The sequence below is a fragment of the Schistocerca cancellata genome, chromosome 7 (assembly GCF_023864275.1).
Source record: "Schistocerca cancellata isolate TAMUIC-IGC-003103 chromosome 7, iqSchCanc2.1, whole genome shotgun sequence".
Taxonomy (NCBI): Eukaryota; Metazoa; Arthropoda; class Insecta; order Orthoptera; family Acrididae; genus Schistocerca; species Schistocerca cancellata.
Genome location: NC_064632.1, coordinates 64,118,584 through 64,135,232, shown reverse-complemented (window position 1 = coordinate 64,135,232; position 16,649 = coordinate 64,118,584). Strand labels below are relative to the sequence as shown.

At 37.0% G+C, this 16,649-nt stretch overlaps 1 long non-coding RNA gene across 3 annotated transcripts in view; it reads left to right on the top strand.

The window, feature by feature from the left end:
• LOC126091886 (uncharacterized) overlaps positions 1-16,649 on the top strand; it is a 403,209-nt gene that overhangs the window by 366,467 nt on the left and 20,093 nt on the right. For all 3 annotated transcript variants that reach the window (XR_007521277.1, XR_007521276.1, XR_007521275.1), the window contains exon 2: positions 4,217-4,298. This is a non-coding gene — a long non-coding RNA (uncharacterized LOC126091886). The remainder of the gene's footprint in view (positions 1-4,216; positions 4,299-16,649) is intronic.

The window sequence follows — 16,649 nt, the reverse complement described above, 5'->3', positions numbered from 1 at the left end:
GCCTTCTTCACTGTGGCAATTCGAATTTTCAGTTATTGTGCTTCCAAGATATTTAAATTCACTTACTTGGCTAATGGTAGATTGTCCTATTTTAATATTGGACAGTCTGCGTCTTGTACTGATGACCATACTCTTTGTTTTTGCTGTGTTTATTTGCATACCATATTCAACACAAGCTTTATTCAGATCTTTCAGCATGTTATTCACTGTCCACTCACTTTCTGCCACTAATACCATGTCATCAGCAAATCTTATACATTCTAATCTCTTCTAATACATATTCCTCTTTTCCTATATAAGCTTTTCGCAAAAATCTCTTCAAGGTATTCGTTAAACAACAGGGGGGAAAGACAACACCTTGTCTAACACCTCGTCCAATGCTGCTTCCTTCTGGCATTTCATTTACAATCCTTATCCTTACTTTCTGGTGTAAATATAGATTCTGTATCAGTCGTCTCTCTTTCCAATCTACTCCTTTCCCCTCCAAATTATCCATCAGCTATTTGCACTGAACTCTGTCAAAAGCCTTTTCTAAATCTATAAAAACAGCAAAGATTTCTCTACCCTATTCCGTATATCTTTCCCCTATAGTTCTTAACAGGCCAATTGCATCTCTTGTTCCTTTTCCTCTTCTAAATCCAAACGGCTCCTCTGCAATCCCTCCATCCAGCTTGCCATATAACCTTCTATTCAACACTCTCAGCAAGACTTTAGCTGCATGAGGAATTAGACTGATAGTCCGGTGCTCTTCACATTTTTTAGTGTTCCTCTTTTACTCTATTATAATCATAACTGTTGCAACGAAGTCTTCGGCCATTCCCTTTGTCTTATGTCTCTTGAAAAATAACTATCTATAGAAAAATATCCATCTATCGAAAAATACTTCTCTCTCGTATTTATCTATCTCTTGTAGATATTACGAAAAATATATATATTTCGAAAAATACGATGTTTCGAAAAATAACGATTTTTCGAAAAATAACGATATCTCTAAAAATATCAAGCCTCCGAAAAATTATTCCTCGGAAAGTTCCGATTTCTCGAAAATATCGATATCTCGGAAATCTTATATATCTCGGAAAATATCTATCTTTCATAAAGTAATACTCCCTCAAGAAATACCGATCTCTCGAAAAATACATAACTCCTGATTAATACCGATTTCTCGTAAATACCGATTTCACCAAAAATACCGATTTAAGGAATAATATAGATCTCTCGAAAAATAATGATCTCTCCAAACATAGAAACTCGAACAAAATCGATCTCGTGAAAAATATCGGATTCTCGAAAAATGTCCAACTCTCGAAAAAACCGATTTCTCAACAAATATTGATCTCTCGAATAATACCGATGAATTGAAAAATGCCGATTTATCGAAAATTATAAAACAGCCGAAAAATATCGACGGCTGGAAAGGATCTGAACTAGTGTAAAGTATCTCTGTTCGATAGTATCGACCTTTGAAAATTATTAATATCCCAAGAAATCACTGCCACTAATAAATTATCGCCCTCTTGCAAAATATCGATAACTAACAGAATGTCGGTCACATGAGAAATATCGTTCTATCGAAAAAAGTAGATCTCACGCAAAATATCACTTCTAGTATAATATCGATTTTGAGAAACACATCGGTCCCAGAAATATATCGATCTCATTGAACCTACGATTAATGAAAAATATCGATCTGTACGGAAATCTCAATCTTTTGGATATTGTTTCTCCTAGCAAAATATCGATTCATACTGAGGTTTCCAGTTTCCTCATTCTGTAGAAAATAGGTTGTAAGTTAATGCAATAGACAAGTAATCCATATACAGGTCATGTTTTAGCTATCGATACTTCAATTACTGAATGATTGATGTGCCTTGCAGTTGACTTAGGACATTAAGATTTTGCACGAGACTAGGTGTAATTATCACATTACAAGAGAAAACGCGAGGTTTATTAAGCTGTACTAAAAACGAAAGAAAACCTCCCGTTTTTGTCACACATTTTCGTAGTAACGTAATGCCAGTACATCACTTTGCTAGCCTTTCTCTCGAGTAAGCTTGCAGGCCTCCTTCTGAAATAGACAATATACATACACATATTTATGAAAATGGAGCTCACACACACTTAAGCCGTAAAAGAGAAAAGTAGAAGAATGGTGGGTGCACATATGGAATATAAGGCTGTGGAGTGGGAACAGGGAAAGGGAAAGGTGGGTGAAGCACAATGACTAATGAAAGCTGGGATAGGAGAGTTACAGGAAAGTAGGATATATTGTACAATTCAGCAAATCTGGTGCTGGTAGGAAGGATCCAGATGGCACAGGGTGTGAAACACTCATTAATATTAAGGACACTGTGTTGGGCAGCATGCTTAGCAACTGGGTGGATTAGCTGCTTCTCATCCACAGTTCATTGCAGCCATTCATGTGGACAGACAGCTTGTTGGTTGTCATGCCCTCATAGTATGAAGCACAGTGGTTGCAGCTTAACTTGTAGATCGCCTGCCTGGTTTCACAGATAGTCCTGCCTTTAATGGGATAAGCAATGCTCGTGACTGAAATGGAGTAGGTGGTGGTGGGAGGATGTATGGGACATGTTTTGCATCTAGGTCTATCACAGGGATATGAGCCATGAGGCATGGGGTTGGGAGCAGAGGTTGTGTAGGGATGCTTGAGGATATTGTGTAGGTTCAGTGGGCAAAGGAATACCACTTGGGAGGGGTGAGGAGGATAGTGGGTAGGACACAACAAGAAGTAATTGAAACCCTGGCGGAGACTATGGTTCAATTGCTCCTGTCCTTGGTGGTACAGAGTCACATGGGGAATGCTCCTCTGTGGCCGGATATTGGGACTTTGAAAGATAAGGAATGGTAGCTCTGTTTCTGTACAAGGTTGGAAGGGTAATTACAGTCTGTGAAGGCCTCAGTGAGACCCCTGTTGGTTACTGTACATCTAATGAGAGAATCTTTGCTCTTGTACCCCAACACCTTCAGCCTATTACCCTTAACCTACCCTCCTACATAAAAGATACCAACTGATTCCCCCACCAACTCTCACAGTTCCTGTTCCTTTAGCACACAGTGCCCTGCTCATCTCTGCTGAAGTCACCTCCCTTTACACTAACATCCCTAATGCCTATGGCCTAGCCACTTCTGTACACCACTGTTCCCAATGCCCAACAGATTCCAAGCCTATAACTTACTTCCTTGTCACCATGACCAACTACATCCCCACCCAGAATTACTTCTCCTTTGAAAGCATCTCCTAAAAAAATGTTGCATATGGCAATGGGCACCCACATGGCACCATCGTATGCCAACCTGTTCATTGGCCATCTAGACGAATCCTTTCTAATCTTGCAAAAGGAGCAACCGAATCACATTCTCTGCCAGGGTTTTGACTAACCCTCGCCATGGGCTGAAATGAGGAATGACCTACACAATATGTTGCCCACCCCACCTACAGCAGCATTTCACTGTCCACCAATACTACACAATATCCTTATCCTTCCCTACACAACCCCTGCTCCCAACCCCTTGCCTCTTGGCTCATATCCCTGTAATAGACCTAGATGGAAGACCTGTCCAATATATACTCACTACTACCTATTCAAGTCTGGTAACAAGCATCACCTATCCCATTACAGGCAGGGTTGACTGTGAAACCAGTCATGTAATCTACAAGATAAGCTGCAACCACTGTGCTTCATTCTATGTTGGGATGACAACCAACAAGCTGTCTGTTAACATCAATGGCTGCCAATGAACTGGGGCCAAGAAACAGCTGGGCCACCGAGTTGCTGAGCACGCTGCCCTACACAACATTCTTCATTTTAATGACTGCTTCACAGCCTGTGCCATCTGGATCCTTCCTACCAACACCAGCGTTTCTGGATTATCCAGGTGGGAACTCTTTCCGCAATACATCGTACATTCTTGTAACCCTCCTGGTCTCGCCTTGCCTTAGTCATTGTCTTTCATCCAGCTATCCCCTTCCCTGTTCTTCTATTCCACATGTGCACCCACTGTTCTTTTTCTTCTCTCCTTTCTTCACTGCTTCCTTCTACCAGACCATCCTCCTAGCCCCCCCCCCCCCCCCCCCCCCGGATGCTCTACACAAACAGCTCTTTACTGTCACCCATCCTGCTTCTCCCATCAATCGCAGTGATATTTATGTGAGCTGCATTATATTTTATTTATTTATTTATTTTGCCTATTTCAGATCAAGGCCTTCTGGCCAAAACCTTACCTGTTTGGTAGTCTTTTTGTAGTGCCTGTCTGTGATACAACATCTCCACTACATGGTTAGTAACAGTCTATCTTTTTCATAATAGTGTCTTTATTCTATCCTGGATTTTCCGTTGTTTAGTTTTAGAGAGTAATGAGACACGAGAATTAATTTGGGTACAAAATCAAATGTAACGCACCTGTACTAGATGCCATAATATGAGAATTATCATCATCATCAATGTTGATCGTGCAGAGAAAACATCTTACATCACTCACAGTTTCAGAAAATAAACAACCATACACGAACAATTACTTGCAACTACTAGGCTAAGGGATCTATTGTTTAGTTTTTGTGCAGAGACTCAGCTTCCCAACCCCATCCCTCATCTCTCACAGCCACACATGTGCAATGCATGAGGCACTAGCAGAGATGTGTTGCAGAGATGCAGTTACAAATACAGGTGTGAGCTACATATTCAGATTCGAATGCTGCATGATTTAAACTTATCATAAACGCCTAATTTTATGTATGTAGGTCTACCTACAAATGTAAGATTGCAGTGGTATAAATTATATTGCTATAGTGTGATGTACAGATCGAGATTCATCCCCCCGAAAAAAATATTGGTGATGCCCTTGTCATAGATGTGTGGTTGTTGACTAAGTGGGTGAGTGTCTGACTATAAATATGGCCATGACAGAAACACAGGCAGTTTTAATTAGACTTTAAAAATGAAACATTGTTATTAGCAACACTGAATGCATGTATTATGTTTCACATTGCCATTTATTGAGACGAAGTGCTGGAGCAATGCCACGGCATGTAACAGTGATGGTGTTACTGGTGCTACATGGGAATACTATCCTTATTTCAACCTTTGGCAAAATTATCCTGTACCATCAGCACATACAGGCAAGTTATGGGTGAAAAAACAATCTGAAGCAACAGGAAGTGCACTTTCTTAAGATGAAATTGCCAGGAAGGCCCAGACGTTTTTGCTCACAGAACTAAATAGAGGAGGTGCAAAATGTTATAACCAATAGTTCAATGCATTCTATGAGGCAAATTGTAAGAGTAGTGGGTATGTCGAGTCATAGTGTGCACAGAATTTTATGGAATGGTTTAAAGTTGCAACAGTATAAGATACTGGTTGTTCAACAGTTAAATGAAAGTGATTATGATAAACAATATAACTCTGTCAAATTCTTGACTAAAATTAGGGACAATGAAGAATTCTTAAATTTGCTATGGATGAGTCACAAGGCACAATTTCATCTCAGTGGGTATGTCAAGAAACAAAACTACCATTATTGGTGTGAGGATAATCCTCACGAACTCCATCAATGCCTGTTACACAGCCAGAAGGTCACTGTGTGGTGCACTGTCTCTTCAGTGGGCATAATCAGCCATTTCTTTTTTGAGGATGAATATGGACAAGCAACCAAAGTCCCACCTCAGTGGTATGCTGCCGCGGTTGACACATTCCTCATACCTGAACTTGAAGTGCCTGCAAACGAGTACTGCTTTCAGTAAGATCATGCTACATCTCATTTTGCTAAATATCAATGGCATCAGTGTATAGAGTGTTTGATAACCACATCATTTCAAGGAATGGGGACTTTTTTGGACTCTCAGATCTCCCGACTCATCTGGCAGTGATTACTTTCATTCAGAGGTTCCTCAAACATGGGATGTGTGCTAGATGTTTACACACAATTATGCAGAAATCAGAAACGTTCCTATGCAGATGACTGACTGTGCCATCGATGATTTACATTGTAGATTGTCTGAGTGTCAATATAATAATTGTGGCCACCAACAGGACATCATTTTCAAAACGTGAACAGTGGGTGAAATGGCAATACATAAGGGTTTCGTTGTTGTGACTGAAAATGTTTTAGAATAAAACCATTATCCTGTTTTGCTCTATCCAAATTGGTGCATTTTTCTGTCACATCCTATACAAAGGTTTGGAATTCACTCCTAGTATATCTTCTGTCAGTTATCACTTCTTTAGTTTATTTTTTGTTGATAAAATTTTTGGTAATGGTTAGTGGATGTGAAGAATGTCAAGTTACACCATTGTTTGGAGTACAAATTAAACTTTAGGTCCCCCTATAACTGGCTAAGTAAGCCAATGAGTGACTGGAGGAAGGCAAGGGCACACCATATCCAACAGGACTGTGCCTGGTAAAGCACTGTGGTATCCAAAGCAACCATCATATTGAGGGCAGTATACCACACACATATGAGGGCATGCTGAAAAGTAATACCTCCAGATACTGTGTTTTCAATACTCGTTAACATATTACATGTCATGCACATTACTCAGTGTCTTTCCCACTTCCCTGACACAAGTTGCAACCCTCTGCCACTAGATGAATCAGAACTGTAGCATAACTGTGTTGGTGCTTGAGAAACAGCATTATGTGATCAGTTTTTAACTGCACAAAATGTGTCTGCAATTGAGCATCCTCTCCTCCAGCATGACACTGCCAGACCACACATGAGCACTGTAACATCTGCAACAAACTGACACATTGGGTTCACTGTGTAACGGAACATATTAAAGGCTTTACTTTACCGAAGTATCTGATACCCTCCAAATTCAACCAGTTTAACGAGTATTTATGATTATAGAAAAGTTATTGTGTATGTTAACAATGATTGCATAACATGTCTCCATAAACAGTCAACCCATTAAATTATACTGAATAACTGACCCACACAAAAGTTTATATCACTTGATCACTGATACAGCAAATGTCATCATGTAAAAACACTAAGTACATCTTAAATAATTAATATGAAGTACGAAAAATAGTGGCCAACTTAGGTATTTTGGATCTCCTTAAATAAAAATCACCCAGTGAAATCTATTTGTTCACTAGGAGCGTTTTCACTCAGTATTCACGTAATCAATTCTATTTTAGACGAAAACCAATGTAATTCTTAATAATTCATATTATTTATTTATTTATGCAAATTAGAGAAGTCAATTGACAAACTTCTAAAAAACGGCCTTTTTGTAACAAAGAATTATTCTGTCAAGTCAACAAATCTGTTTGTCATTTTAATAACATGTTAAATTATGTCACTCAATGCAAATTAATAACTTTTCTGCACAAATTATGATAACAGATGTAGATGTGACTTATAAACTATATCTCTTTTTAGTAGTTCTTTGACAATGTTATAAATACCAGCAGCAAGAAGGGTCGGGGGAGGCAGTCGGAATGTCACTTTGGTAAAGTGTGTTTGTGTGTTATTGTTTGAGGTGGACAAACAATGCAAAGAACATGTAAAGGAAGTACTACTTTGTGTTGTGTCATGGTCTTTGGTGGACAGTGGAATTAAGATGGCCACCAAAGATTACTTTTGTTCTCTCTTGAGAAGAGAAATTTGGACTGATGTTTACAGTGAAAACAGCACAAATGACAAGTTTGATACATTAATGGCCACATACATTCCTAAACAAACATCACTTACAAATTCTGTGCACAGACCAGATAAATGGATCACAACAGGAATAAAAATATGTCAGAATAAAAGGAACTTATATGAATACTCAAAGCAAACCACAAATCCTGTATTTATCAATTACTTTAAACAATATAAACAAATACTTAGACAAGTTATAACAAAAGCAAAGAAAATGGAAAATGACAAACAAATAAAAAATTCCAGGAATAAGACTAAAGCAACATGGAGTATTATAAAACGAGAAACAGGTACTACATCATTAGCCCACAAAAATATAGAAGTTCATGAAAACAACAATAAAATAATCAACCCCACAGTAGTGGCTAATAAATTTAACAACTACTTTTCTAATGTTGCACACCACCTGGTTACCAAACATTACAACTCACAACCAGACAGCAATACACTCCAGTCAGATACAAAAATTCTTACAAGAACCCTATTCACATCTCCAACAACACCTGAGGAATTATCTGTCATTATAAAAAGGTTACCCAATAAGTATTCAGCAGGTACTGATGAAATACCAGATATTATCATCAATGCAAGTGTAACATCTATCACAGAACCACTAACGGATATTTTCAATTCATCATTCGTGAGTGGCATATCCCCGAAAAATCTGAAAATGGCAAAAGTGACACCACTGTACAAGAAAGGGGACAAACATGAAGCTGCAAACTATAGACCTGTAACAGTATTGTCAGGCTTTGGTAAAATTCGCGAAAAACTATTTCTTAGAAGGCTGACAGCCTTTCTAAATAAAGAAAACATAATAAGTGATGCGCAACATGGATTCAGAACTGGCAGATCAACACAGTCAGCTATTTATACCTTCTTAAATGAAATTCTAACTGCAGTAGATAATAAGCAACATTTGTCTGGCATATTTCTTGACCTTAGTAAAGCCTTCTATGTAATTGATCATAATACTCTGTTGCGGAAGCTAGGTAATTATGGTATACGAGGCCTGTCAAACAAGTGGATACATTCCTACCTTCATGACTGTCAACAGATCACTCAAATAAAATACAAAGACATAAAAAACACAAAAAATTGTAATTTTTACAGTAATGCACAAAACACTACATATGGAGTTCCTCAAGGGTCAGTCCTTGGGCCAATTCTTTTCTTTCTTTATGTTAATGATTTGTCAGAAAAAAATAACTAAAGGGACAACAGCACTTTTTGCAGATGAAACAAATATCCTAATCAAATCAAGTGATGAGGAAAGCCTACAAAAAACAGCCTCAGGTATAATACAAAATTTGACACAGTGGTTCAGAACAAACAAGCTAATAATAAATAACGAAAAAACAGTGACAGTCAATTTCCACAATTCACAGAAACTACATCCTGCAAGACCATCTGTGAGTGCCACAAAAATTTTTAGGTATACATATTCAGCAAAACCTAAAATGGGAGACACATCTTAACCATGTAAATAAAAAGCTACACACACTTACGTACACAGTAAGAATCCTCCCACAAAATACAAGCCGTGCGTCTGTGATCACAATGTACCATGGCAGTATTCAGTCACTGCTGATGTAAGGCATTATCTTTTGGGGGAACTCCGTAGGTACAAACAAAACATTTAGGCTACAGAAAAAGATTGTTAGAATAATAAACCATGCTAAGTACAGAGACTCCTGTAGACTAATATTTAAAAATCTCAGTATACTGCCTGTTCCTTGCTTATATATGTATGAAATATTAAATTTCACAAAAGGAGGTGTTTTAAAAGCTGGAAATATCTTCAAGTATAACTGTGATTACCACGCTCATGATACTAGGCAGAAGCATTACAAAAGTACAAACATTTGTAAGAGAGGAGTGTATCATACTGGCATAATGCTGTACAATCACATGCCATCCTAATTGAAACATATGCAAAATTTACAAAAGTTTAAAGTGAAACTGAAAGAGCACTTGCTTGACCACTGCTTCTACTCTGTTTCCAAGTTTTTAGAGTACCAGAAAAGTGTAGTGTAATTGCTCAAATATTCTTAATAAGCCTATCATTTTATTTTATTATATTAAATTTGTCATCAATATTCAACATGTATTGAATAATTTTTAATTATTTATCCTTTCAAAATAACAACGTGTATGATGATGTATATACTGTACCAACCTGACTTGTCCTACATTGTTTGTGCAAAATATGTACCTAAACATGATTTACAGGACCAATAAAGAAATACAAATACAAATACGCCTTTGTGGAATTCACTTGATAGGAATGAACGGATGCAAGTAGAGTTGCAGTTGTGGCTCTGTCAACAAAGTTAAACATTTTATATTGATGGAGTCAACAAACTGATCTCTTGTTGGGAGAAATATTTTTGTCACCAGGATGACTATGTTGAGAAATAAATATATTGTAGCTGTTGTAGTCTTCTGTCCGAAGACCGGTTTGATGCAACTCTCCATGCTACTTTATCCTGTGCAAGCCTCTTCATCTAGAGGTAACTATTGCAAACTGAATCCCTCTGAATCTGCTTACTGTATTCATCTCTTGGTCTCCATCTACCATTTTTACCCCACACACTTCCCTCCAATACTAAACTGGTGATCCTTGATGTCTCAGAATGTGACCTGTCAACCAATCCCCTCTTTTGATCAAGTTGTGCCACAAATTTCATGTCTCACCAGTTCTATTCAATACTTTCTCTTTAGTCATGTCATCGACACATCTAGTCTTCAGCAGTCTTCTGCGGCATCACATTTGAAAAGCTTCTACAATCTTTTTATCTAAATTGTTTATAGTCCATGTTTCACTTCCATACATGACTACACTCCAAACACCATCAGAAAAAACTTCCTAACACTTACATCTAGATTTAATGTTAACAAATTTCTCTTCTTCAGAAATGTTTTTGTTGCCATTGACAGTCTATATTTTATATCCTCTCTACTTCGGCCATCATCAGTTATTTTCCTGCCTAAATAGCAAAACTACTGCTCTAAGTGTCTCGTTTCCTAATCAAATTCCCTTAGCATCACATAATTTCATACCACTACATTCCATTATCCTTGTGTTGCTTTTGTTGATGTTCATCTTATCATCTTATATCCTCCTTTCAAGACACTGTCCATTCCATTCAACTGCTCTTCCAAGTCCTTTGCTGTCTCTGGCAGAATTACGTAATCGTCAAACCTCAGAGTTTTTATGTCTTCTCCCTTAACTCTAATTCCTACTCCAAATTTTTCATTTACTTCCTTTACTTCTTGCTAAATCAACAAAGATTGAATATCAGGGATAGGCTACAACGCTGTCTCACTCCTTTCTCAACCACTGCTTCCCTTTCGTGCCCCTCGACTCTTATAGCTGCCATCTGGTTTCTATATAAATTGTAAATAGCCTTTTGCTCACTGTATTTTACCCCTGCCACCTTCAGAATTTGTAAGAGAATATTTTATTCAACATTGTCAAAAGTTTTCTCTAAGTCTACAACTAATTATGATGCTTCTGAAGTTAATGATTCAAACAAACAGAAAGAAAGCTTCATCTCTAGCAAGAAGTCATATGCTCGAATATTTCTATTATCTCAACTGCAGATTTTTCAGCGCTCATTTAACTTTAGGACTCTGTATCTCAAAATGAACAAAAATGGACTTGTACCACTATTGAAATAAGCCCTTCATTTGTCACCTAGCCATTTCTGCTTAGCCATTTTGTGCTTCCTGTGAGTCTCTTTTTTTATGTTTGTATTCCCTTTCTCCTGCCTCATTTACTGCATTTTCTTTTTTTCTCCTTTCATCAATTAAATTCAATATCTCTTTTGTTATCCACGGATTTCTAATCGCCCTCATCTTTTTACCTGCTTGATCCTCTGCTGCCTTCACTGTTTCCTCTCTCAAAGTTACCCAATTTTCTTCTAATTTATTCCTTTACCCTGTTCTTGTCAATCATTTGCTAATTCTCTCTCTAAACTTTCAACAATCTCAGGTTCTTCCAGTTTATACAGGTCCCATCTCCTTAAATTCTTACTTTTTTTGTAATTTTTTCAGTTTTAATCTACAGTTTGTAACTGATAAATTGTGGTCAGAGTCCACATCTGCACCTGGAAATGTCTTACAATTTAAAATCTGGTACTGAAATCTCTGTAGAATACCAGTTGTGTTCATCCTGGTAATGACATTCTTCTGAGCAGCCCCCACCCATAGATCTGAATGCATCCCAGAATGTTTTACCCAAAAGCATGCCATCACCATTTAACCATACATTAGAGTTGCATGCTCTCAGGCTGCATGAACTCAGGATGTATGGCTGTATTTCCCCTTTGCTTTCAGTCATTCGCAGTACCAGCACAGAAAAACCATTTTGGTTGATGTTACAAGGCCAGATCAGTCAATCACCAGACCGATCGATGCCCCTGCAACTAAAGTTTACGTAACTATGAAAAACAGAGAAAACTCCCATACTCAAATATAGTTAAAGCTGTGTGTGAGCCAGCACAAGCAATTCAAAACAAAAAATAAGTCTCAAACAGTGGGAAATTGAGGGTGCAAAGAGGAGAATAAAAGACTTTGCTTTGTCTCAAACTGGGTTGATGATACTTTCCATGTTGTCTTGTGGTACAGAAATAATCTCCGGGACATTGCAACAAAAGTAAATAAACATTAGGGGAAACATAGGTTAATTAATCGGTCAGTTCTGCTTTCAACTACAGGTTATTCACCTGTTTTATACCTTTCCTCTGCTTAATGGCTACAAAAATAAAATGGCAGTTACTTTTCACACCAAATGGATTAGCTGTTTGGAATGCACTATAGCACTAAAATTCCAAATGCTTAATGATGCCATAGGTACCAAGATCCACAGAACAGGTAGAGTTTTTCTTTGAACACATATGGATGTCACCCCAAGCAAGGCCTAAAGTGAAACTTGTTTTAGGACATGCATTCATACATCCTAATACGTCCTAAATTTTGAGTGTGTCACAGCTACGATATTTAAAATATTAAAAAGAGTATCCACAGTAAATTAAAACTGACATAAGGAGACAACTGTAAAAGAAGCACCCATTCCACATTACAGATGACGCATGAATTTGTGCTGTAATTACTGCAAAATGCTGCACATATTGTACAACACTATGCAAGTGTTAATAAGTATAACTATATACCTGAATTACATGTACCACAAGCCACATACACTGCAAAAATTGCTGATTGTATATAATGCTATCCCAAAGGATCAATGTACTTAATTATAAATGTACAATAATCCACTACATCATATTAAAATCAAGCAAACACGTCAGTACGCAAGGCATGCTGAGATTCACTCACTAGTAAACGGGAAAACACGCTGAAGCCAGTTACTGGTACATTGAAAAGTAACCTCATTCACTGTGCTGAACAGCAGAATTATTTGGGATAATATTCAAATCCAGCACTTTCCACAATGTATACGAGTTGTTGTACACACAATATTGATCTCTTGATTATGCTTATTAGCACTGACACAAAATCATATTATGATGCGTACACCATTATGCTGTACCCACGTGATGTGATACTTGTTAATAATGCACAATAGGGATGTTTTATGGTTGTCTCTCAAAATCAGTGTTAATATATTGTGGATATGCTTCTTAAATGTGCCAAATTACAATGCTGATATTTATTAACAAAAATAATCATTTTTTTGAAAATATAATGTAACTGGCTTGATAAAAAATCTACAGGAGGAGAACACACATGTGAAGGCATAGAAATTTGCAAGCTTTTGGAGTCAACGGCTCCTTCTTCTGGTAAAGATTTGAACAGGAAGGATGAGGGGTGAAGGGAAAAATGTGGTGGGGTTTACAAAATTCGGAGGGTTTAGAAAAATTGCACAGAAGCCTAGGACAGGGGAAATTTACCAGATGAGATAAGAAGGAAAGACTGAATTTTAGTCTCTGTCAGTCCATTATGGCCAGGGGACATCGGCTGGTACACATTTCTCAATTCAATAGTTCAAAAGTTTCACCTATCATCCAGAGAAAAGTCCCCAAAAATAACAATATGAAATTTACTACAACAAGCCCCAAAAATTACTTACGACTAGGCCCTGATGTGCCAAAATCAGTAGGGGTTATTCTAGCTGAAATGGTACTATAGTTATGACAGAGATCGTCCTACTGGAACACAGTGTGTCGCTACGAAACTACATGTCTCATTCACCGATCTGACCATATCATGGTGAAACTCCTCAAAAACCTAGTCTCAGTTACTCACTGTATTCCAGTAGGATGATCTCTGTCGTAACTATAGTATTGTTTCAGCTAGAATAACCCCTCTGATTTTGGCACATCGAGGTCTGGTTGCATGTGAGTTTTAGGGCTTCTTGTAGTAAATTTCATATTGTTATTTTTGGGGACTTATCTTTAGACGATAGGTGAAACTTTTACTTAGCAATATTGATATACCTCTACATTATTTAAGCCCTTAGTGTTTCACCATTATGTTTCTGACAATATACAGTTCTTTTCCTACATATATCGTTGTCTAAGATTCTTAGCATGAATATACTTTTTCAACCTTACTATAACGCAATGATTGTCTACCTGAAGCTTACTATCTCACTTTCATATGAACTTGAAGATCTTGTTTTCTACAACTCTTTGTATCTGCTTAATAGCAGTCTACTCCCATAGTAGACAGCATATATTTAGTGACCATGTTTTTAGTTTATTGGTATCTTTTATGCTGCTTTTACACTTAGGATAAAGCATTTAATGTTTCCTTATAATGCCAATAGCTTTTTAGACCCAAACTGACCCATTCCCCAATTCACTTGTGGGAATTCAGTATGTCTTGACTACACCTGATGAGTATGATTAGGACCTGGTTAGTTTATCAGCATGTCAGCAATGCCCTTACTTCTCCATACAGTTCAGAGAGTATACTATGAAGTTTTTACTACAGATGGTACTCCTTTTATGGGCTTCGACTTCAACAATATAGTGGTCTTCAAATACTCATTTACCTTTTATTTTTTTCCGTACCCAAATTCCTTATTGCTGCACAACTTGTTATGTCTTATTATTTAGATGGTTTCACATCTATAGATAGGTCATGTTAGGATTGCTTTATACTCCCAGTGATGTATGAAGTCGTCAGCTATGAACTTAGAGAACTCGCCTTGCTTAAGTAGGATTTGACTTTCTTGTTTATTTGTTTCACTGTGGTAATGTCAACCTGTTAAGTGATATAAAAGAAACCAATTATATCTTTTATTCTGATTTACTGAACAGCCTAGACCACAAGTTAGTTGTGAATGTTCTTAGTGTTTGTTATGCATGCTATTTTCTCTTAATTTGTTGACTGCCATTGGGTTTTGCGTCAAGCTATTTTTGGTACTGTGACAACTACTTGTATTACCATCCGTGATATTGCCTAGGTTGTAAATATGCATAATTTTGTAATTCATACCTTCCTATGTGACATTTTACTTTAGGCCTAAATGAAAATTGGGACTCATATAAGCTAGGCACTTCCTCATCTAAAAGAATTTTATAAGATTTCATTATTAAAAATAATAATAATAAAAAAATGACAAGCTTTGTTTTTAGGGAGTTCTTGATTGTACACAGTCTAGTGCTCATCTTTTTAATGAATTTACAGGTTCCCTAGTAAATCTGTGATGTAAAATAGTTTTATGACTAACAAATGTGTACTCATGTTTTAGTCTATTGTGCTAGATATATAGAGAGGTTTGGTTTAATGCCACTAACAAATATATACCAATGTTTTAGTCTATTGTGCTGGATGTACACATAGATTTGATTTAACGCTAATACTTCCATTATTTTTAAGTTTAAGTGGTATTATGATTACCTGTCACTTGTAAACTTGACTTGTACACCCTTATATTACCACACATATACTCCTTTATTATGCAGGGACCTGAAGACGGCCAAACGAATTGCTGAAACTGGTAGTGTTCCATATAAAATAAAATAAAGTATACGGCTGTTGGTAAAGTTTATTGAATTGAAAAAGACTGAATTTTGTCTGGAGCGGTCCCCAAAATTAGTCTTTCCTTCTCATCCCATTCGGTAAGTCTCCCCTGATCTGGAGTTCTGGGCAACTATTTCGAATGCTCTCCTTGACCTAAACCTCACTAGTCCTTTTCCTTCACCCCTCTTCTTCCCCTTCAACACTTCTGCCAGAAGCTGCCACTGGCTCTGAAAGCTTCCAAATATGTGTGTTCTTCCGCCACTGCTTGGTGAGTAGATTTTTTATCTATCCAGTTTACACTAAATCTAATATTTATCAGACATGACATTTGTATGCTTGTTTTATGATACAAGGAAAATGTTTTGAAAGAAATTACCTGCTGATGGGATTACTGCAGAGAGCAGTACAAAACTTGCTATCCCAGCAACGCTATTAATGATGAGAAGGCAGCATGTAATTTAGAAAAGCGCCAGTACCATATGAAATTCAGTGTTTCCTGTTTATAGTGATCAAGATGGTGAAAATATCATCATATTCAAACCAGACATGAGATTGAAAGGAAAGCTCCAAATGGCTCTTGAAAATGCTTCTGTAAGATGAGGTCATCCTGATTCCATGGCCCCATTCCTGATATTTTTGGAAGTCTGTTCTCTATTTAACGTGAAAATAAAGTAGGACGCAGGTTCTCTACCAAATGAAATGTAATAATGTAACTCATTTATTTATTGCTTATTCAATCTGAGCAGATTAGGGTCTTAAGAATCACTTTACATTTGACTAGGAACAATACATACCAAATTTATCACAAAACATTCATTATAATAATGATTTGCACTAATAATAATAATAATAATAATAATAATAATAATAATAATAATAATAAATAGCATTAAGAATGATATTTATTAGTTTAACACATTTGGAGTCATGTGTAGTATTATTAGAAATGGAATGGACAATGAAGAAAAGACTGAAACGACAGTGA